This window comes from Neopsephotus bourkii, unplaced genomic scaffold, assembly GCF_033783945.1.
Source record: "Neopsephotus bourkii isolate Nb327-2 ecotype Australia unplaced genomic scaffold, CSIRO-AGI_Nbou_v1 NB_107, whole genome shotgun sequence".
NCBI classification, from domain to species: Eukaryota; Metazoa; Chordata; class Aves; order Psittaciformes; family Psittacidae; genus Neopsephotus; species Neopsephotus bourkii.
In genome coordinates, this window is record NW_026900624.1 from 13,989,472 (window position 1) to 14,011,833 (window position 22,362).

The window sequence follows — 22,362 nt, forward strand, 5'->3', positions numbered from 1 at the left end:
CCTCCCCCCATGTAGCCATGCATTTGGGGATGGGGTGCTGGTTCATAAGTTGATAGGGGTTTATACAGGCATAGACGATAATCCAGAATGAGGATAAAACAAGTCAAAGCCCAAATCATTAGATGAGGATAGAGGGCTGGAAATCTTGCCTATGCACTATATTTTCCATCTCTCCACAACCTCTATGTGCTTTTGTGTTCACAGGTACAACGTAAAACTCAACCATTAGTGCAGATACCCTGCCCAGACCAGGATGGCTGGGGGCTGCTCCTTTGCCCCCTTCCTTTTCTCCGCTTTGTCTCATTGCCCAAGGGATCACAAGAGGCACAGGACTTGTGCAGGCTGTGCTGAGCTGGTGCAGCAGGTGTGTGTCACTGGATCAGAGCCAAGGGTCCCCAGGAAAGGGGAGTAGTGGCTTTGACCATGTTTCTTCCCTTCTCCCTGCTGAGATCTGCGCCTGCATACCAAAGGCAGAGCCAAGAAGAAGGTAAAGCAGGTCTCACCACCCCCCAGGCTGTTTTCCCACTCCACCCTTGACCTGCTCCAACCTGTCCCAACCTTCTGAGACCCCCATCCAGGACTGGGAGACAAGCTGGTGTGGTGAGGACCACAGAAAACCAGGATACGTGGAGGCGACAAAAGCTGCTGCTTTGGGACTGCGTGGGTGAGCACTTCAAAATCTCCCATACCCACACCTCCCCTCTGACAGAGCACCCTGCACCCACACACACGCTGTCTCTCTTCAGAGCTGCAGTTGGGGCACACCAGGTCACCCCACACCCCAGGGTGCCATGCCCCTTCTCTGCTCCCCAAGGCCTTGGGCAGAGGGACAGCACTGCGGTATTGCATATCCAGCCCTCCCTCCCTGCACAAGGGGCAGCTCAGGGGGGAACCAGCTGCACCCCTACACTGCTTATAAGGTAACTGTGCTTGATGATTAGGGGGACAATATTAGAAGACATCTCCTTTTACCTCTGCTGGAGCTGGCAGGGAAGGTGAGGAAAAGTCTCGGGTAAAGGCAGCAGCAAGAGAGAAAGGGAAGTAAAGGCAGGATGAAGATGTGGGCCCATGCTTCCTGCCACCATGGCTGAGCATCAGAGCTGCAAGACCCCTCTGCAGTTCCCATCCACCCTGCTCTACTCTCTGCCCAACCCTTGCCCAGGTTACAGCTGGGAAGGACCGTTGCAGGGATTCGGCACTGCTTGGGCCCGGTGCCTGCAGGCAGGGCTGGAGGCTGTGGCAGGCACCGGGCTGCCCTGGGGGAGCACACAGCCCAGGCTGGCTGCCGGGAGCTGCTACCCTTGCCAGGAACGTAAAGCAGCTTCTTCACCTCCCTTCAATCTGCCCCGGGAGGGGGGCAGAGGGGCAAGAGCTGAGCCAGGCTCACCCAGCATCTTCTCTTGCCATGCATCTCACTCAGACCCTGTTGGCATCCCCCCGGGGATGGGACTTGCAGGGGCTCTCACGGCTAAATAAGACCTGATGGAGGAGGCAACAGCCTCCCAACCTGGTCGCTATTGGGGTCGAAGGTGGATCCGGGGCCTGAGAAATTCCTCCCAGAAACAGGAGAAAGGCTCCCACACACGCCCTCCTCCCGCACAGGTAAACTTTCTACTCCCACTTGCGGAGGCAGCGGGAGGGAGGGAGGGAGCGCTCTGCCGGGGAGGATCCAGGCGCAGATAAACCCTGGGAAGCCTTAGATATTTATAGAAGCATAGCCATAATATGGCAGAAAAGGTGGTTCTCAACCCTTCGACAGGGAACTGCTCCCGGTTTTTAACAATAGCATGACAAAATTCCTTGGGAAATGTGGGGAAAAGCCACTGGAAGGATCAAGGCAAGGGAGGGAGGAGTAGAAGAGGCGCCCCCGCCACAGGATGCTCCGGGTGCCTCAAGGGCCAGGGACCCGCCACCGCCCCCATTCTCCCTGCGACAGGGCTGGGGGTGCAGCCCCCTCCATCATATTCCTCCTGTGGGGTTGTGGGATGAGACACCCGCCCTGTATTATCTCCTTGCTCCCACTGCCAGGCCTCCGGTCTGCTGTAGGGAAGAGGAAGTGGGAGGCTGGTCGGGGGGAGCGCGGGTTGGGGGCTGACAGTGAAGGGTAAGGGTGGTGGGGGTCCGCCCCAGGGTGGGGGTGCAGCAGTTCACCTGCCCCTCTCCCGGCGTGGAACTGAGCAGCCCCACGCATGCCGGGCAAAGCTGCACGGTGGGCACGGGGTCAGGCTTAAAATAACCCCGAGACGCTCAACACCTTGTGCCTGGAGCTCCCACATCCCGCGGCACTCCGCTCCCTTTGTCTTGCCACCATCTTACGGAAAGACTCACATGTCACGATTACGGTCGGGATGCACCGGTATCTCTCACGTATCTTGAGCCGAGCGGCACAATAGCCATTTTGCATCCCTCCCGAATGGGCTGGGGAAGGGGCTGCCTGCGCTAGGGACGCGGGTTGTGAGGCGCGGGAGGGCGTCAGAGAGAGACCACGATGCCCGCTGACAGCACTTGGGGAGGGAGGGGGGGCGGGGCGGGACGGACAGAGATAAATTAAAACCCATGGAGTTGCCCGAATACAGCACCTCGTAGGTTCAGGTTAAGTCTCTTGACGTGCTTGGACTTAAAATAGCCCTTCACCTCCACGCAAGCAGGCGCACTCGCCCCTGCGCTGGGCGGGCTCCTGCCGCGGAGCCAGGGGCGGCCCCGGCCCCCCGGGTCCCCGACCCTCGTGTTAGGCCGCTCACGATCGAGAGGCCAGCGTGGGTTTTAAGTAATGCACCACTCGCCTCGGCAACAAGCAGCTTTCAACGTACTGTTATTCCTAATGAGCTGTATTTTCACATCAAAGCATGGCAAGCAGCCGCTGGACCAGTGAAAAGAAAGAGGCAGTTTGCGGATGGATGGATGGAAGAATGAATGGATGGATGGATAGGAATTATCTTCGTTTTCACCCTTTCCAAAAGCCATGCTCCTCCTTCCTTGTCTCTCCCTGACCCCACCTGCCCACCCTCAAAATAAAATACAAGGGACTTTCCCCCCAATGCGGTTCATAACTCAAAGCATCCCTCTCGCCTTCCCTTCATGTCCTGTTTGATGAGCCAAGAGGGAATCAACATGTCTGGTGACTATTTCTCCTTTTTTTTTTTTCTTTTGCCCCTGTATCTGCTTCTAAGAGCAGCGTCACTAAACCTTTTGTTCTACCATGAGTGGTCTTCCCTAGGTAAACGCATGTACCATAACGAGCTGCCGGTAAAACAGAGAAAGAGGAATTTCCCTACCTTGGTTTGTAGAAGCAGAACCTCTAGACGGACAGATCAAGGGAGAGAGCATGTTGGGAATGTCCAGTCTCTTCTTGCTTGCATATCCACATAAGAAGAATAAGGGTCGGGGGGGCAAACGTTGGGGAATGAGTTAAAAAGAAAATCCTATTTGGCTGCAGAAAAAAAAAATAGAGGATTCTTTGTGGCAATCTTGCGTCTTGAAGCTGTGCAAATTCAAAAGCTGGAGAGAATCACTTCAGCGGATATTCAGCACAAGTGGTGAGGATCATCAAATGCAGGTTCCAGAGTAAGCATTCCTTTAGCCTTTTTTATGATTATTCTTATTATTTTTCTGGGTTTTTTTTTTTTCCTGGAGCCCTAGTGGAGGAGGTTGTGTTTAAAGCAACTGGAGGTCGGCGCCGTTCTTCTGTGAAGCATGATTATCCTCAAAGCGTCCCCTTCCTGAAGGGAAAAATAAGCATCAATTTTGGTTTAGAGGGGTCTGAAGGGGATAAAAACCGCTCCCCAACAAAGACATTAATATATTGAGAAGAAAGGGAGGCAAAACGCATTTCCCAACAGTGCACACACGCGGACTTACAAAAAATATATTAAAAAAAAATTCAACAAAAAAAACAAAAACAGCTGGCACGGGTGTATAAATAATTCAGATACGGGCTGACTACACCATTCCCGGGATAGGCATGCATACGAGATAGGGAAGAAGCGGGCGCGATGTGAATCGCGGCGAGAAAGAGAGGCCCCCCCCTCCCCACGCACGCACAGCATCGCGCCCACCCGGGCCCAGCCCCCGGCGGGCTGGCGAGGGCCGTGCCCACCCTCTGCAGTGCTGCCCGCACCGCTCCGCTCTGCTCAATGGGCTGCGCGGGGAGCACACACACACACGCACTGCCACGGGTGGGGTTCGGGGGGGTCAACTGCTGTGTGGCCGCTTTGCACTGCGCTTCCCACCCCCCTCCGGAAAACCGCCCTTGGCTCTCTGGGGCTTGGGTTGAGCTCTTGGATGCTTTTTTCCTAGGGGTGGGTTGATGGCTGGGGGTCGTCCCTCTATCCCCCCCCCCCCCCCAGCTCCTCCAGCCCACGCGGACAGGGATTATAGCTCTGCAGGCATTTATTTAATGAAGTCACAGGTATTATTTTATTTATTTCCCTCTCCCCTCCCATCTCTCACGGAAAACAATTCACACTTAGAGCTGTCATAAAACACAGACCCACATACATACCAGCAAATCCTGCTCCAAGCACTCGGGGCTGCTCTGAGCAGCTACTGCCCCCCTCTCTCCCTGCAAGGCTGATCCGCCTCAGACATGCTCAACTTCAGTCGCTTCTATGACACTGCCCGGGTAGGAGATATGGGGCGGGGAGGGGGAAGCGTTCAGAGCATCACCCTAAAAATACATTTAAGCAAAAAAAAAAAAAAAAAAAAAAAAAAAAAAAAATCCTCTGCAATAGAAAAGCTCCAAGAATTCTTCCCGGAGCTGGAGAAAGCACAGGAAGGGGAGCTAATAAAGCAGCTTAATGATTAGTAATAAGAACATACACACGCGGAAAATGGTGGGGAGGGGGGGGGGGAAATCAAGGCTCAGGGAAGGGGGGAGGGCGGGAGCCTGTGCGAGTGAGCCGTGGTTAGAACGGGGGGGGGGGGGGGAGAGGAGGAGGAGAGACTGTGCAGGGAATAGGAGATCCACCCCTACCCGCTGCAGGAGGGGGGAGGTCCAGCCCCCAGTGCCCGGCAGGGGCGAAGGGGCAGCCCGGGACAGGGTCCCTAGTGGCACTGGTGCCCGTAGCCAGGCCTGGGCTGAGACTCAGACTGAGCCGTGGGTGCGGCCCCCTGGGACTGTGACCCACGTGGAATGAAGTGACTGAGATCAGGAATGATTAAATATATATATATATAGATATTAAGAATAACCATAAAATGGTAGTAATAAGAAGAAAGGAGCAGGCCCTCAGCCAGCAAAATTGGATCCGAAATGAAAGAATGAGAGTGGAGATAATGCTAATATCCAAATTGGATACTCCACAATTAAACCCGGCACTTTAATTGCTATTCTCAGAGCCCCCTGGAAGCTAAGCAACACAAAATCAGCCTGAACAGAAAGCAATATGCATTTGCACACTCCACGCTGCCCTGCCCACGGGTGTCTGTGTCCTTGCTACCCGGGATGCTCTCAGCCTCACCCCTGTGGTGCGATCCCCTCTGTGGTCAGGGTTCCAGTCCTCTCCCTCCCATGCCTGTGTTTAGCTCTGGGTGGCCTGAGCAGAGCGTGCCCATCTGCCCTTCGCACCACTGCAAAGTCTACCCAAAACAGGGCAAGATGGTGAAGATAACAAGAGCCCCTCCAAGCAGCATGCCAAATGCATCCTTCAGGATAAGTAGTCACACTAGAGTCACAAATTCCCACCCTGCCACTGGCTGGGTCTTGATAGGAACTTTGGAAGGCTCAGCCAGGCCTTCAGGGACCCCCTGGAGACAAGAGGGATGAAAAAAGCCCTCTCCCTGATGCCCTGGTAGTTTCACTTATCCTGCAGGAAATCAGACCCCATGCTCAACACCACATCTCTGCTTTGGTTCTGATGGGGGCTGCACCGGCCAGCCTTTGCAACCCTCTCACTAAAAGCCTCCTCCAAGAATAACGCAGTAGCCTGTACCTAGGCATGCTCTGTTTCCAGGAGTGGTGAAGAATGTACCCCTTAAAAGATGGGCAAGGAGGGCTGGATCCCACATTCTGAAGAGCTGTGTTCCAGTGAGCAGCCAAGAACTCAGTGCTGGCCCTTTGCTGCAGGTATGTACCTGCAGGGCCATGGATATGGCCAAGGTTTCTGAGGGAGGAAACCTCCTAAGAACACCACAGCATCTCTGGACTGTGTCTCTTAACTCTCAGCTCCTGACAGCTGATGCCTCAGAATTCATCCACATGGTTCAAGCAGGGTTTGCTGGTCTGTCAGGAAGGCTATGGATGGCAATGTGGCTGTAGCATCCTGTGCATGTATCAATATGCTACCTGGAGCTTGAATGGATTTCTGTGTCCATGTACAGTGAGTGTGCAATGGTATTTTTCATAGCTGCAGTGACCACAAGCAATATCAATCTGTGCTTGAGCTCCTTGCCAAAAGCAGACACCAAGATTTTAATTTTGACAGCCAGGATCTTCTTGAGGGTGCTAGTAAGGTCTGTTCTGTTGGAAAGATTTTCCTGACATTTTTAGGCATGCTTAAAAAAAGTGACTCTGATCATTTTCATTCTAATTTCAGTAAAAATGGAAGCCATATTAGCCAAAGCCTGAAGTAATCTGAAATTATCTCAGAACAGTTGGAGGAAAGGAATGTAGAGTGATACTTACATACAGAAGTTGCTAATAGCTGAAGAGATTAGTCATTTGACTTTCTCATTCCTTTCACTGATGATAGTGATACAAGAATAGCAGATAGGATTTGGCCAAGGGATATTTTTCCTTTCTGTATGGCAAGAAGGGATAAACTAGGACTGTGCAGGTCCTCCTGCATTTTTATGGATGAAACAAGTAGAGAAGGAGCTTCACAAAAAAGAGATGGAATGGTTGTCATCCAGCATATTACTTAGAAACACAAAATGGAGGGTTAAGAAGTATCTTAGGAACCATTCTGAAAAGGGGCCTATCAATCAGAAAAGAACAGCTGCAATTATTTTAAGCAAGTCAGCAATATTTAAGATTATCATTCTCTGTGACCTTAGAAGGAATTAATGCACCACAAGTTTTCCATCTAAAACTACAAAAGTCCACAGTGACATGGTATGTGGCAGCCTGTGTTACTGCTCAATTTTAAGGGTAAGGCTAGTTGCCTTTCTACTTAATAGATGTATATGTACATCTTATAGAAATGTTATATCTATGTATATTTATCATTCTCTCAAATCACAAGGGCCAAGTTCCCCGCAGTGATTAGGGGCCCAAGTGTCTGATATGATACCTTTTTCAAAGAAAGGTGGTCCATTCCCCCTGACCAAACAAATTGGGCTCAATTACAAGTTTGAAATTGGGCACACAAAAATGCTGATTGTTTCAGAATTATCTTCTTGAGATTCTGTACAGCATCCAACCCCCAAATTACTTTTAGATTAAGATGTAATCTTTATTGCAAATAATGCTTGTGGAATTAGGCTCTAAATAAAAATTGTTACAAAATCTCCAGCAGCATAGTATTATGACAAGGTTTACTCTCACTAGCTGGGGTTGGCTTTATTTTTTTTCTAATCAACTAACATGAATGAACTGCATAAAATGAAACAAATAGCATCTCTGATGGGAAATGGTTTTTCAAACATATCTTCAATTCAAAAACACTTAAATGTTATTTGTAAGACAAATTGAGGGATTTATTTTAAATGGGTCCATGCTTACTATAAATTTAGGGCCATATTATTCTTGTCCTGCCTAAGATGAAAGGATGTGGATGAAAGTTCTTATATTTAAAGCAACCGGGGCTGGATATGGCAGACACAGTGTTAGGGAGGATGCTGAGCAGCAAAGCTATTCTGCCACCACAGAAGAGCATCTGTCAGCACTGACAGACACCAAAGGCCCTACACTATCTTTAACTCTCAGTAAATGCCCCACTAACTTCATAAAATCAGAGCCCACTTCCAGTGCATTATGTCCCTAGATAAATGGGGTCTGCAGCTAAGGGAAAAGACTGGCAATTCATAGGTCATCTGCACAAACACAGATGCAGTTGCATCAAGTGTAGGAAAAGCCATGTCTATGAGGAACTATTTCTTATAATTAATGAAATGAATCAATTGCTCTGGATAATTCGCACCTTAAGAAGGTTTTTCATAATTCCTTTGGGTGTTTGCAATGGGCTGCAGAGCATGGTAGCCAAGTCTCCAGCTGTTTTATACAGTGCTCTGTACCCCCAGTACACTCTGCCAATCTGACTGCAAAGTGGACAAAAATCCCTACACTCACGTCCCAGATCTTCCCACTGTCTGAAATAGTGTGGGAAGTTCTGGTGGTGAGGTACTAAGCCTATGACGTTTTTAGAACACCACCATAATGCTGACCACAGATCCATAAGAAAAGATGCCATGTTATGCTGCATACAGAGCAGCAGGAAGAAATTTTATCAGATAATTAAAAGGAAAGCAAACAGAGAAACAAGCACACAAGCTTGACAGTGTCACAACCCAGCTGAAGGACTTGGCTGAATTTCGGCATGAAACCTTTTATCATTTCTTTTGCACATGGCTCAGGATCGAGAGATGCTAGTGCAGGAATGAGCCAGAAGCCACTCGGAGGGGTGGGGGTGCTTCTGGTCAGTCTTTTGTAAAGACACCTGGGCAGAGAGAACGCTTGCTTTGTTTGCTGTCTCAGAGGACACTCATCCTGCCAGCAGCCCTGCAGAAGAGAATTGTAAGCACTGTTGCATTTGCTTTGAAACGATGTATGTTCTCTCAGCTGTCATACCAGCACACTTAACTGAGCTCTCATCATTTTACATCACAATAATTGCAGCATCCACAACTGTCTCTGCCATGGTCAGTCTGTCCCCAGAAATCCTAAACATCTAACAGACTGGGGTTTTGCCATGCAGAATCAAAAGAAGTGTGAAGTAGATTAAAGGAGAAATAGCTTTCTCTGTGTCTTTATAGACTTGGTTTATTCTTTTGAGTATGGAACGTCAGGCTCACTGAAATTGGTTTTCCTGGATGGTCATTTATGTATGAAATACATACACATTCAACTAAGAAACTGTGGAGTTCTTCCTTTCAAATGGAAATGTGTTATTTTTTAAGTGCAAAAGCACAGACTAGATTTCAAACTAACACTGTCACTTTTTTAAGATGATACATAGCTCCTCTATTTACAGCTCATTCAGACTGAAGAACCTATCCATCAAAAGCCACCAGATCTAATAATAAACAGTAATTATAATCAGATGCTGTATCATATGTCATCAAAGCATGGAACAAACATTAGCCATACATGCCACCCCTTTTCACATGGCACTCAGAAATAAGAAGAAAAGGCTGAAGCACTGCCTTACACCACTCTGCACTGAGAAAGCAGCCTTTCTCCTCCACCTCTGGGGTTCAAAGATAATTCCAGTAGCTGGAGATTTTGTCCCACCTCACTCATTTTAACTAGGCATCATTTCCTGACACACTTGAATGAATGGGAAACCACAGTCCTCCAGGAGTCATCTCCATCCTGTTCCAACCCTAACGAGACAAACAGATTATCTGGGTTTTCTTCTAAAATCAACTTTCTGTTTGATGAAAACTTTATTGGTTCTCTCCAGATTCAAGTAATGACACTCTTCTCCTTACTGGAGGAGCTGCAAACCGGATTAGGCAGATTGCCTTCATGGTTTAAAGGAAACTGGAAAACCGCTTTCAGTAAGAGATAAGATGGAGCTTTTGCCAGCTTATTGTGATGAAAAGCTAAAAAAGACTGTTTTCAAGAAAGTGCCTGCATTCACCTACTCGCCATACAGGACATACAGCAGCCAGGAAAATCGCCCTTATATCTGAAAGCTGTCTTCAATGTTCTAGCAGAGGATCCATCAGAGCATTCAAAACTAAATTAGAATCCCAAGGAGGAATAGGGGATTTAATTCTAGGATTAAGCTTTGAAGTTGCTCCCAGGAAATAAATTATTATTGGATGAGAACCAACACACCAATTATCTCGTTTACTGCTCATGCTACTGAGAGCTGCTGCACACACCCTCAGGGAACGGATACCATGGCTCTACCTAGCCAGTCTTGTCTTTAATACAATATCCACATAAAGGCAAAAACTCAGCTAGCCGCATTCCAAGAAATTTAGCTTCCCAGCTCTCAGTATTACCAGGGAAACCGTCCACTACATAAACACAGGGCAGTAAGATTCGGTCACATAAACTCCTTACTTTTCACTTTTTATTTTGCTTTATTGTAGATAATAGCACAGTTAATAACATGCCGTTTCTTTGCTCTGTATGTTATAGTTGAGTCAAAGCGCAATAGTATTTGTGCTACCATAAATAAGCACTTTTTTTTTCTTACACAGAAGTCCTACTCCATTCGAATGGTGTCTAGACACAGTAGTGGGACATACCCAGCTTTTCATTTGCTACCCCACTGATTTCTTCAGGCTACACAGAATACTTCACCTTCACTTACACAGCCTCAAAACTTTAATGTTTGTTCAATGGGACATTGCTACAACATGAAACACCTGCTGTGAAAGGAATAAGTAAAGTTAAATAGCTCTGAGACTGATAAAAGTGGAATACAGCCATCAGGGCTGGTATTTCACTTAGATGCTACCAGCTAACCAATGCTATTATAAACTCACTCAGAACATAGTTACTGCAGGTAAAAAATAAATCCCTCTTAAAAATATACATGTCATCAAGGCAAAAGCTGGCATCAGCAATATACACAAATATTTGGTTTCCTCCTAAAGAATGTATTTTTTTTATAAACACCTTATGACCTAAAAATACTGTCACCAAAGCATCACTACTTTTTTCTTCCCAAACACATGGTTTCTATCTTTCCTCCATGGATTCCTTTCAGTCCTTAACACAGGGAAACGATGTGCACAAAGCAAAGACTAAATCCTACCCACCTCTCATACCCTCCTCCACTGGCAAACTCTGTCAGAACTTCTGATACCATTTAATATACATGTACATATTGAATGGGGCATATCCAGTGAGTGGATTCACTTTAATAGCAATGTAGCAAACCAGAGGCACTGGTTAGTGTCACCAGCTGAGCTTCCTCTCAGTACAACTGTTCTGAAAATCCCCATCTCTCAGGACCTCCTAACAGACCCAGGTTTTTCCAGAGAAGTTTGGGGTCAGTAACAGCACTGAGGCTCTCTCTGTTCCTCTCATTCCTCCTTCAGGTGAATCAGTGGAGGGGAAAATGATAGCAAAGGAAAATATTATTCACACTGACAAGGATTCTGAACAAGGAGCTGCATGGCACTGGGAAAGTGGATCAAGTTCCTAACACAGAGATGTGGGTCTGAAAGCATTCTTCAAAACAGAACAATAATTTCATCAGTGAACCAAGAGCCTGTGAGCTGGTAATGTTCCCACAAGGATTGGTTTAGGTGCTCACAGCAGTATTTATTGCACATTTGTATTGGCCGCCTAATTTAAGACAAATGTTTTCTGCAGGGTCATTTAAAAGTGAAAAATTATCTCAGTTAACATGCAGCTGTGGTCCCTGAGATAACTCATTGCCCAAGGGCAAACAGAAAAGAGATGTTAATGAACTTATAAGTAGCTCTGAAAACCACTGTGTCCATGGTCAGTTGAAAGCCAGCAGGATCAGGGTCACCTGCTCCTGTGCGTGTTTATTTAGTAGTCTCATTAAATTAAAAGGTGAAAAAGTCTGTGCGAAATCTGAATTGGCAGAGCCAGAAGAGAGTATCTACCCCAACAACTGCAGTTATCACGCTGCCCCATCACCACCACAACTTCCTGAAAAAAAAGGGATACCTACCTACTTTATGCAGATAGAGACAGATTTCCTTTGCCTGAGCTGTTTCCAGGTGAGCCAGCTGACTCAATAGTTCAGCCCTCTAGCTAGAAAAAGCATTAAGATTTCTGTCAGATTGCTCTATATTCTAAAGAAAACTGCCACCTTCTTCTCTCCTTTACTTAGACATCCCCTTACTTAGACATCTAGGAAGTGGCAATAAGCAAAATGTCCCTGGTACACCTCAGCCTCCTCTTTTGATCTACCATTAAATTGAAATGGAGGACATTTACCTCAACTGAAGCCCAGCAGCGCATTTTCCCTTTCATTTTAGGCCTAACCCAAACTCAAGCCTCGGCATCTTGATGGTATGCACAGCCCACAGAGTGTCTCATGCTCTGACTACACCTTTTTTTCAACACACATCAGCTGTAAACATGATGCCAAGACCAGGCCTTACTCAAACATGAGCTCTCTTTCACCTCCACAGTGATTATGAACTCAACAGAGTGAGGTCTAGCTTCAGCTGAGCTCCTCCAGTAAGCCTGTAAGTTTGCCCTCTCCTCAACATGTTACTACAAGGACCCAAGTGGTGACTGTGTTTCTATGGCCTGGCAATGGGAAAATGGAATGTAGGAACCTTTCCCAAGCCTGGGAAAGAACTCTTGCCTTTTCATCACCCCTTACCAATCACTGAGGTCAGAAAAGCACGCACTGTTCTGTCCCTCTCTCGTCATCATCTTTAGAAAATGCCCACCTAGGGCTCTGGCCACACTCCGGCAACTTTCCCAGTCCAAGGACAGAGGCTGGGCATTAGAGCAAGGCAACATTTATCTGGAAGGACAGCTCAAAGCATCTCACAGTAAAAGCTTTGGCTTCACCTTGCCCTCATAAATAGGTTTATCTGAGAAGGGGAAAATTTGTGACTATATTCTGTGTTCTTTTCATGGCAATCCCCTCTATTTATGCTCTGTCCAGTTTTATAAGGCCATTTGTCCTTTGTTATGCCCTTTAGATGCAAGTACATAACGCTCCTGGGGAGCTGTAGCTTGTTCTCCTGGCAAAAGAGCAGCTGGGCATCTCTGCTTCAGCCCCTATATCATTCAGAAGTTGGTTGCCGAGCTTGCCTGCTACTAGGCTTTCTCATGCTGACAAAGAGCAAGCCTGCAGGCTGTTGTGTCCTTGCTGGTCATGTCTTTATTCCAGGTCAAGGATGGCTGTGTGTTCTCATGCTACCTGAAGGAATTGTACTTCTTTTTTTTTTTCAATAATTGATCTGTGTCTCTCACATGACAACTTCCATAGACCCCCATATTCTTGCCTTTGCAAGCCAAGAGCTTTCCTGCTGTAGAACAGCCTCCGCAGAGGACACTGTCCCAGTGGCACACACAGCACAAGGGACAGTCCATTACCTAATGCAAGAAAAATAAGTATCACTAATGCCACTTTTCCCACATATTTTTGACTTCAGAACCACCAGAGGAGGTCTGGGTCTCTGCTATATTGTTCTTCGTGGCATCTCAGCAGACACATAAGGAGGAAAAGAGATGCTGGAAGAGAATAATGAGAATGTTGGGAGGGTACAGTATTTGACAAACCCATTCAATGGCAATTCTAACTCTGAATTATGTTATTACATTCCATTCTCCCATACACATATATATCATCAAGAGGGGCCTTTACCTACTAGGAGTCAACCCAATTCTGGTAGCTCTGTTGGGCTAAGCAACAGCAGATTTGACTCCAGAAAATCCAGTGGATGAGATGGCTTCCTGTTGACCTTGCTGTCTTGTGTTACCCAGAACAGGCTACAGAAATGTTACCAAACCTTAAGATGCTGTTACAGGTAAATGAGTGAACATGCATATTATGACCATTTAGCAGGAGCTGCAGGCCTAGTGCAATGCCTGTAATGGCCACAGGCTTTTGGAAAGACATGTAAGAAGCAAGATAAGCTGCATGATCTAGAATACAGATTGATGTCAGTGTGCTACGGAAGTTCGCAAGTGGACCATTCTGGTCACCAAGAGTGGGTGTTGAATACGTCTCTGCTGCACATGCTAGCACCACTTTGCAACCCAATGCTCTGAAAGGACAGCTTTTCTGAGGGGCACTGATGCACTTGAACAGAACATGAACATGGAGCAGTGTTAGGTTATCTCCGGGCTTGAGGGCTGACTGGTAAAGCAGCTGTAGAAATAGTGAGCAAGAAAACTGGCTATTATCATTTGCTTCTACAGTAGTCCAGGAAACACGTCCTTAGCTATACCAGCTGTAACTAAATAGGCTCACACAAAAGATACACTAAGTTGTATATAGTTCCTTCACTCCATAGAAACAGCATGGCGAGACCACTGATACTGGCTAAATTCCGGGGCCACAGACCAGCAATACAAGGCTGGTGACAATCCCATCTTCCACACACTGTTACCAGTTACTCTTCGGTGAAACTAACAGCAGCTATAGCTCAGCTGAATATAATGGAAATAACTGATCACACAATGTCGGTTAATAATGGAAGACCTCAAGCTCTATGATTGCAAGCATGTAGCATGTGTACAGATGATAAATGTCCCCTGGAGTTACAGCTCAAGACCAGTTTCAAAGTTTTCATCAAAAAGGACTGTCTCCTTTAAAATCTGTTGTTTCTTTTGAAGTCTGGCAGAGGTCAGAACTGCTTGATGTCTCAGTGTGTTGCAATGAAAGGAGTGTAATCTCCTTAAGGTGGTGAATAGGAACAATTGGCTTCACTATCAACAGTGTAACTGGCTGTCGTTGCATTTGTGATATTTTTGTTTTCAAACCTCTCTTGGTGGCTGCAAGGGTTGAAAACTACAGAGGTGCTGTACTGACCTGAAGTGTTTGACTCTTACAGAACAGCTGACAAAGGAACAGCAGCCACTGCTCACCATCAGGGAGTCATGGGATCATATTGAGTCTGGGAGGGACCTCAAGAGGCTTTAGTCCAACATCCTGCTCAAAACAAGATCAGCTGTGAGATCAGATAAAGTTGCTCAGGGCTTTAACCAGTTGGGTCTTGAACATACCCAAGGATGGAGACTGCACAGCTTCTCTACGCAACCTGTCCCACTGCTTTCCTGTCCTCAGTCAATTTCTGCAAAAGTACAGAAGTACACTCTGCAGGATCTGTGAGCCCAAATTTCTGAGAAAGATCATGTTGGATGGGCAGACTACAGCCTCCATGTTTACCAGCCTGCCTTCACAAGGTTATGGGGAGGCATGCTGCAGGGTCCCCACACCCTCACACCCCATATGCCTCTTCAAAACCCCAGGCTTGAATACAGGTATCAATATAGGGTGCCCAGCCTCCTTGTCAACTGCCCTCACCACACCCCTTTGAAGCATCAAGATACTCATGAGTTCCCTATCCCCACCAAACCCATGAGGGACACACACAGGTGTAACCAGACCCAGTTTTTGCTCCACCATACAGCCCTGAGCAAAGCACAACCAGTGTGTACTGCTGTAGTTATCACACTTACCCTCCTCCCCTAGCTCCCCCTTCCCCTCCCAGTAGCAGTGTCCTCCAAAGTGCCCCCTCCTCCACTAATGCCAGATGAACCTGATAACAGGGTTGCCAAGCAACACAAATCCTCCAAGCAACCAACCACAGCAGATCACAGCAACCCATTGCAAATCAATTCAAAAGACAGTGGGCCTGCCACCATTTTGTGTCTCAGCGGCTCTTCCGCTCAGCCATAGCTAGGATCTACTCCTACTCATCCTCTTCTCTTCCCTTATCACTCAAGAGCATTGGCCAAGACGCTCATGCCATTGCCAAGGAGCCAATATGCCCACAGTTAATCAATACATATAACACACACAAGCACAGAGGCCAAGGAAGCCCAACCAGGAATGGCCCTCATACAGGCACCAAACACTTCCCTGTCTTCCATGGATCACCAGTCTTCTGTCTTATTCCTTGTCTCTTCCCCCTAACCTTGGTGGTCACACACTGAAGGTGGTCAGGATACCGTTTCACAACATCCACACAGAACTGTACCATCTCCAGGTGGCATGCTGACCAGCCTGGTCTGCACATGCAGAATACCAATGAGGACAACCTGGGACAGCAGTCATAGGCCTTACATTTCTATACCTCTCCACACCTCCAAGCTGTCTCCCATTTGCTCCCTGGCCTCTCTACATGATGACAGCTGCAACAGGCTGTCCTTCTGTATCTCCAAAGACAGAGCTGAGACCCGAGGAGAAGGCTTAGCACTGCTTTAAAGCCTATCCCCATCTCTCTGCTATTGCCATAATCATCCTACATACTGTCCCACTCTGCCTGGCATGCATGGGCGAAGGTGGTCTTTTACAATACCCTGCACACTTCACAGGACAAACCACAGGCTTTCAAGAGATTAAAAACTGAAACAACAATTAATTTTATTGCAAACATCCCTAAACTGTGTCAGGAGGCACAAAAGTCATATTCTCACGAAAAACACTAGAAGAAGAAAAGGAGAAAGGAAAGGAAGATGAAAAGAAAACAGAAAATAGGGTTACCACCCCATGGATCCAGCAATGCCTTCTTGGTCAGTGAACAGAAACTCTTTCAGTTGTAGTCCTTTCAGCTGTAGTCCTTGAAGTCCTTGTGATCAGTAAGCCTGCTGGAATCCAGGGTGGAGGGATGCACCACATGGCTGCAGGACGGCTGCCTTTTTACAGTGTCAGGTTCTCTTGGACCTTTCCCACAGGTGGAGGGAGGCTCACTGCAGGGGACCTGGTGAGCCCCAGCCCCAGTTCACGTTGTGCCCCGAAGGGTGCCGCAGCGTCTGTGTCGCTCTCCCGGGCAGTTTGTTGCCGGGGCAGTTGATCTTCACGGCCTCAGGGCAGACAACACAGGAAAGCATCCCCCACCTTCCTGCAGCATGATCCCTGCTCTGCCTCCATGCAGTTTGCCCAAGCGATTACAGTATCACAGTATGTTAGAGATTGGAAGGGACCTCAAAAGATCATCTAGTCCAATCCCCTGCCAGAGCAGGAACACCTAGATAAGGTTACAAGCTGCCAGCTCCTTTTATCTTTTGAGTTGGTTAGGAGATCCTTTCTGTGTTTGTCTCAAAACTTCCAGCATACCAAGTGTCAGCTCCCCAGCCTCAGACCAAGACAAATGACCAAGCACCCATCACCTGCCTCATGTTTTCCTTTGGCTCAACAGGGCTGTTGCAATACGCTGACCGTTTCCTGCAGCTTCACCCAAATCTGTCAGAAAGAAGCAGAATGCTCTTATGTGCCTCTGGAAACACACATGGTCCTTGCAGACTCTCAGCTCTCAGCAGATGCAATGGCATGCCCATCCTGTACAGGGTAGTGGTTCAACCAGACACCACAGCCACAGGGTAGGCAGACCCCAATTTCTCTTGGGCACTTTTGGAACAAGCTCCCCAAGGAATGTAAAGCACAGTGGCAGGAGGTAAACAAACAGCAGCAAGATCCACAAGTGACTGTTTGCTGCAGCCCTTCCCCGCTCTTTATATTTTTTCTGCCTTTATTAAGAAGGTAGTCAGCACGTCCTGGGACCAGTACTAGTGACTCCAAAACAGCAAATCCCTTGTCACACCATCACGTAGCTTCCTATACAAGAGAGATGGATACAGAAGGTCCTATCTGTGCTTCACTGTCCTGGAGTTTTTAGGCAAATACCATGAGCAAGTAGGAGGCAGCAAACTCGTGTAAGGCATTCATGACACTCGGGAAATTGAAGGTTTGGCCCCACTGCCTGCAACCAGCTGAGTTCAGAGGAGGTGGAGATTTTGGGGTGAGTCAGCTGCTGTCTGTACTCAGACTTAAACCACGACAGGCTGAGGAAAAGATTCCCTAGGCTGCCTGGGGCAACCTCAGAAACCACACTAGAAGATGACTGAGCTCCAGAGGCTTGCATGCTGGCACCATCTATCTGGTATGGGTGGCATACAAGGGCAGTCCAGATAACTGGAGGACTCTTGAGACACACTGTTTTTACTCATCACCATTAGGGTCTGGGATCACTCTCATGATTTGCTCCAAGTTGTCTAAGGACAGAAGACTCAAGAGGAAGACTGTCTTGTTCAAGACTAAACTCTGAGCACCAGGCATAGTTTTACAAGGAGCTTTTCAGGAGGGGCATGGCAGAACTGTCTTCTCTTGGAGTTATCTGTGGTTTACTTCGCATCACATCACCCATAGCCCAAGTCCCAGGCCGCATTAGGAAAAAAAAGATCTCCCTATCACAAGCATTGAGCAGCATCTGCACAACTGGGGAGTGTGCAATGAGGAAATTATGTTGCAAAAGGACACATTCCTTAATCAGACAAAAGCAATGAAAGCAAAGGTGTTTCAACCTAATCAGGGGTTGTTTCTTTCCAATACGTGTTGCCTTGTGTCCTGACTGACAGATCTGGGAAAAGGCCTTGGTCCCCAGACTGAGTGCAAGGCTTGACAGGGGACATCTTCAATGCTCCATGATACAGTACACTGACATTAAAAAATCCTAATTGTGACATATAATGATGCTAATGTGGCATTCCCCTGCCATTAATCAGCCCAGGTGCAGTAGCCTGTTGATATGAACTCTGGAGTTGGTTTATCCATACATAACTTACATACATCTACCTCCATTAGCTGTACAGACATCCCCTTGTACAGATTCATTTTAACTGAAGCAGACTAAAAAAGTTCAGATTAAATAAATCAATTCTTCCACATAAAGGGGCTGCATAGACTTAATTAAACTGATAACTGGGGCAACCTGGATTAAACTAGTACAAATTTGGGTATAGACAAGGCTTTATTTTTCTTATTAAAATCATTAACTAATCCAAGTTTTGATTGGCATTAATTGCACGGTAACAAATGTGAATCTTCAGTCCAGTCTTCTAATGTCTGTGTCTCCATCTGGCCTCAAACATAATGCATGGAAGATCTGGGCACACTCCTGATCCTGCCCTCAGAATTCATACTTAGTAGGTTCTTACTTGAACCCCAAAGGACCCAGTAAGAATGCTCTTTTTTTTCCATAAAAATAACTTTATGGAAGCATCCATACAACCATTCCTCACAAAGGAAGCTGAGCAAGGCTTACTCTTACAGAGAAGCTATAATTTCTGAAGCAACAGCAGTTAACCAGATCATTCTGTTCCAGCATCTCATCTATAGGCCCTGTATAGGGATGATGGTATTATCCTATTTTTCTTTCCCAGCTAGTTAATAGGAAATCCCCTTTCAAAGTCAGTTTCCATTTTAAATCACCCAAATTAAGAGAGACATGTTTAATACCAATAAATCCGCTTTCTTGAAAGAGACAGAGAAGTCAGGCTCATCAGCTGACTAAATCCTCTCCCCCCACCCCCATTCCTGCCTCGCAATCTGTAGATCTTGCAGAAGGGCGATCCAAGACAGCTGTAGCTAGCTAGCTACACTTCTGAGCACTAAGCTGCTCCTTGCTTTGTATTCACTTCATGCCAAACAAAGGTCACAGGTACATGAGGAGCTAAAAGACTTTTCTTGCTCTAAAGGAGTAGGAATCTCAGCCAGAGATGACCAGAGGCTGGGTTTCCATGCACTTCCTGTAGGAGCTTCTCCCTATATCAGTCTGCCACTTCAAGTCAGTGTGGGGTGAGTGCTATCTATAATGGCTTTGCAGGTGAAATTACTTTCTCCTCTCAAAGCTTCATGTAGCAAACTTACAAGAACCAGCCACTTACTGCCAAAGGGATCCCTGTACTCAAAACACATGCTTGGAGGACTTCTCTGCTGTGGGGACCCTACTCCATTCTCACCATCACTGCTTCCCCCCTTCAGGGGCATTTCTAGACTTATCGCTCTTGCAGACAGTTTTACCACACCTTTGGCAAAGAAGCAGGTGGCAGCCTTTCCAAGACTCTTGTGTGCCTAAAGCAGCAGCCAGCAGTGTGGGCAATGCTAAGGCAATGCTCCATCACAGGCCAGAGGAGGGTGACCTCAAAGGACCCCCCAAGGTTGGGAATGCACCAGCACCAAGGTGTTGGCACAAGTATCTCACTTGTCTGACAGGAAGCAACACAGCTAAGGGGGAAGGATGGGGAGCTCTGAAACCTGAATGAATTCCTTTCTGTTTCCCACTGCTGTGACAAGGATCAGGAGCAGAAACTGTGAAGTAAGATAAGGTCTGGGGCAAGGGAGGAACAGAAAACAAGGTACAGCAGAAAAACCTTGGCCTGGCTGTCCTTAGTTTTACCAAAAATAGACCAAACGTCACCTGGATGATATTTCCTTGCCTCATCACACTTGCCAGACCTTCTTCTGGGAAGTACAATGCTGAGTCCCTGCAATGGTCTCTTATGGGAGAGAGCAGCCAGCACCCTCCATTTTGCCAAGATCGTGACACAGCAGTAGGAATCCTGAAAATCACTTTGAAATCTTCTATATGAAGTGCATGTTGGAGATAGAGTATAACTCATCACATGTTTTCTCAGTTGAAAGCCTGAGCACCTTATTTGGCAAAACAATTCTTGTTTGTTTGACAGCAAAGTCCATTTGCTCTGGACATATGCCTGCTTCCCCACCAAGTATGCAAGCTCCAGCTCTGCAAGCAACCCTATAAAGAAGTATAGTTATGCATATGCATGCCAGAGCATGGCCATCAGCAATTACCTACCTGTGTGCTTGACTAAGGTAGGGCTTGTTAGACTGGGGGACTAAGCTCACCGACCTAGGAGGTCTCTTCAGTGGTGTCCCAACCCTGCAGCAAGACCCTTACAACCAGATCCTTTCCTTTCAGGAGCACTGCTCAGACAAAGCTTCTTGACAGAGGAACATTTCAAAAAGCAGCTTCTTTAAGAAGCATAAAGGTATGAACACAGGAGTTTTATTTTGTTCAAAATAGATAGTTCTTTGTTCTTTAAAGAACCTTGGCCTCATTTTGCACCGCAAATCTATGGCTGACTGGACACCGCTCAGTGGCAAGGACAGCAGTTCCACTGCAGGAAAGTGCCCTACCTTTACTGGAGCAGGAAGTCATCCTCCTCCTTCTTCACAGTACTCTTTCCGTTAGTTGGATAATTATATCTGTTTCCATGCTCAGCTTAACCAAAGTGGTATTTCTTAAACAATTCCATAAACATAGACAAGAGCACTTGTATTTCAATCTTGTACTTATTTTCCACATGGTACTAAGATCCATTTCTTGATTTGAGAGTGAATAAGCCTTAAAAAAATATATTAATCCTATAGTCAATGGGCAGAAAGAGGAAGGGAAAAAGCATGAGTTTGTGGAGCTTCATGGCCTATTGCTCTGTAACTTGTTATAATAGGTCATAGCCATTATGTTACATTACAACACAAGATCTAACATAGTAGACCAGAGTAAAGCATGCAAAGATTAATATATAATTTATGCAACGATTGTTTAACATACTGCTGCTAGGAAAAAACAGGTTAAGGCAAATAACAGGGAGAGGGAGAGTATATCTTCGTTTTTGTTATTCCAAGATCATTTTAACCTGTTCAGTGGACAAAACATCTTGTTTGACCAAAATCTGTTTGCTTTAAGAGAGATGAATTAGTACCCTAAGTAACTTCTGACATGCCCCAGGGTGGAGTTAGGTGCATGCTAGAATGTTCCTATCTGTCTGTATCTGCACTGAACTGTTAAACAGATGCTCACTGAGGAGAAAATAGACTGCAATAAACTGGCACTGACACAGATCTGAATTGCTAGAACTGCCATAGAGATAAAATTCATTTAAGGAATGTGGTTTCCATTTACATTTTATTTTAATAAAAACTATCAAAACATTAAAAATATGTACTATTTCTAATAGCACACTACACATAAGTAAAAGAAGGAACTAAGACTTCATTTTATTGATGCAAAATGTGAATACATCACAAATACTGGACCTCATGAAAGAGCCAAATTAAAGTCCCTTTTCATTGCAAGGAACAGAGCCTGTCTTCACCTACACAGCTGACCAACACTCAAGGTCTGAATATGGCTTCTAAAATGGACCAATGTATGGGACTTCCCCATGGACCCAAACAGGAGAAGTACACATGGTAAAGAAGAAAGCATACAGTACAATACACCTAAGCAAAGATCTCTATGCTATGCTGATAGTGAACTGTCTTTCATTCCTTCAATTAATCTGCTTTTTATCTCCCAGCACTCCATCCCAGCCACTATGCAATATGAGCCAATATACTCCAGCCACTTTAGCAATGCTCTTCCCAGAGCAGGGCAAGACCCTAAAGCAGTCTATTATTTGATCCTGGTTCAAATCCAAGTTCTACCCAGGCTGCTTCAACTGCATGTAATGAGCTCCTGTCCTGTGTAGTGAGTAGTCATGACAAAGCTCCAAAATTACATACATAAATTGGTTTCTCCTCTCATGATCCTGAGAAGAACAATTATTCTGCCAGATTAACCTGCCTCCAAATCGAGCCTTTGGTTCTGCACTCTAGGAAGATTTAAAAGTATGAATTTGAAGTACCCTTAGTACTTGGATAAGATCAGAAGCAGGAGTGGAAAGATATAATGGAGAGCTATATGCTCCTGCATCCTCTCCAATAACCCCTCTAAGCCAGGCTGACAGCTTCAGAGCTGGTGATCAGTTGTTACATCAGCCTTCTAGAGATATGT

General features: G+C 46.4%; 1 protein-coding gene across 3 annotated transcripts in view; it reads right to left on the bottom strand.

The window, feature by feature from the left end:
- Positions 1–15,270, bottom strand: part of GRIN2B (glutamate ionotropic receptor NMDA type subunit 2B) — a 219,378-nt gene extending 204,108 nt beyond the window's left edge. Inside the window, exons 1-5 of one of the 3 annotated variants that reach the window (XM_061361769.1) lie at positions 15,242–15,270; positions 13,426–13,546; positions 11,763–11,845; positions 3,276–3,719; positions 2,329–2,504 (exon numbers count right to left, since the gene is read on the bottom strand). The gene's annotated coding sequence lies outside the window, so the exon portion shown is untranslated. Of the gene's footprint in view, positions 1–2,328; positions 2,505–3,275; positions 4,011–4,501; positions 4,670–11,762; positions 11,846–13,425; positions 13,547–15,241 lie in introns of those variants that run through there. The other 2 variants (XM_061361777.1, XM_061361760.1) reach the window with 2 other exon arrangements.
- Positions 15,271–22,362: the final 7,092 nt, after the last annotated feature.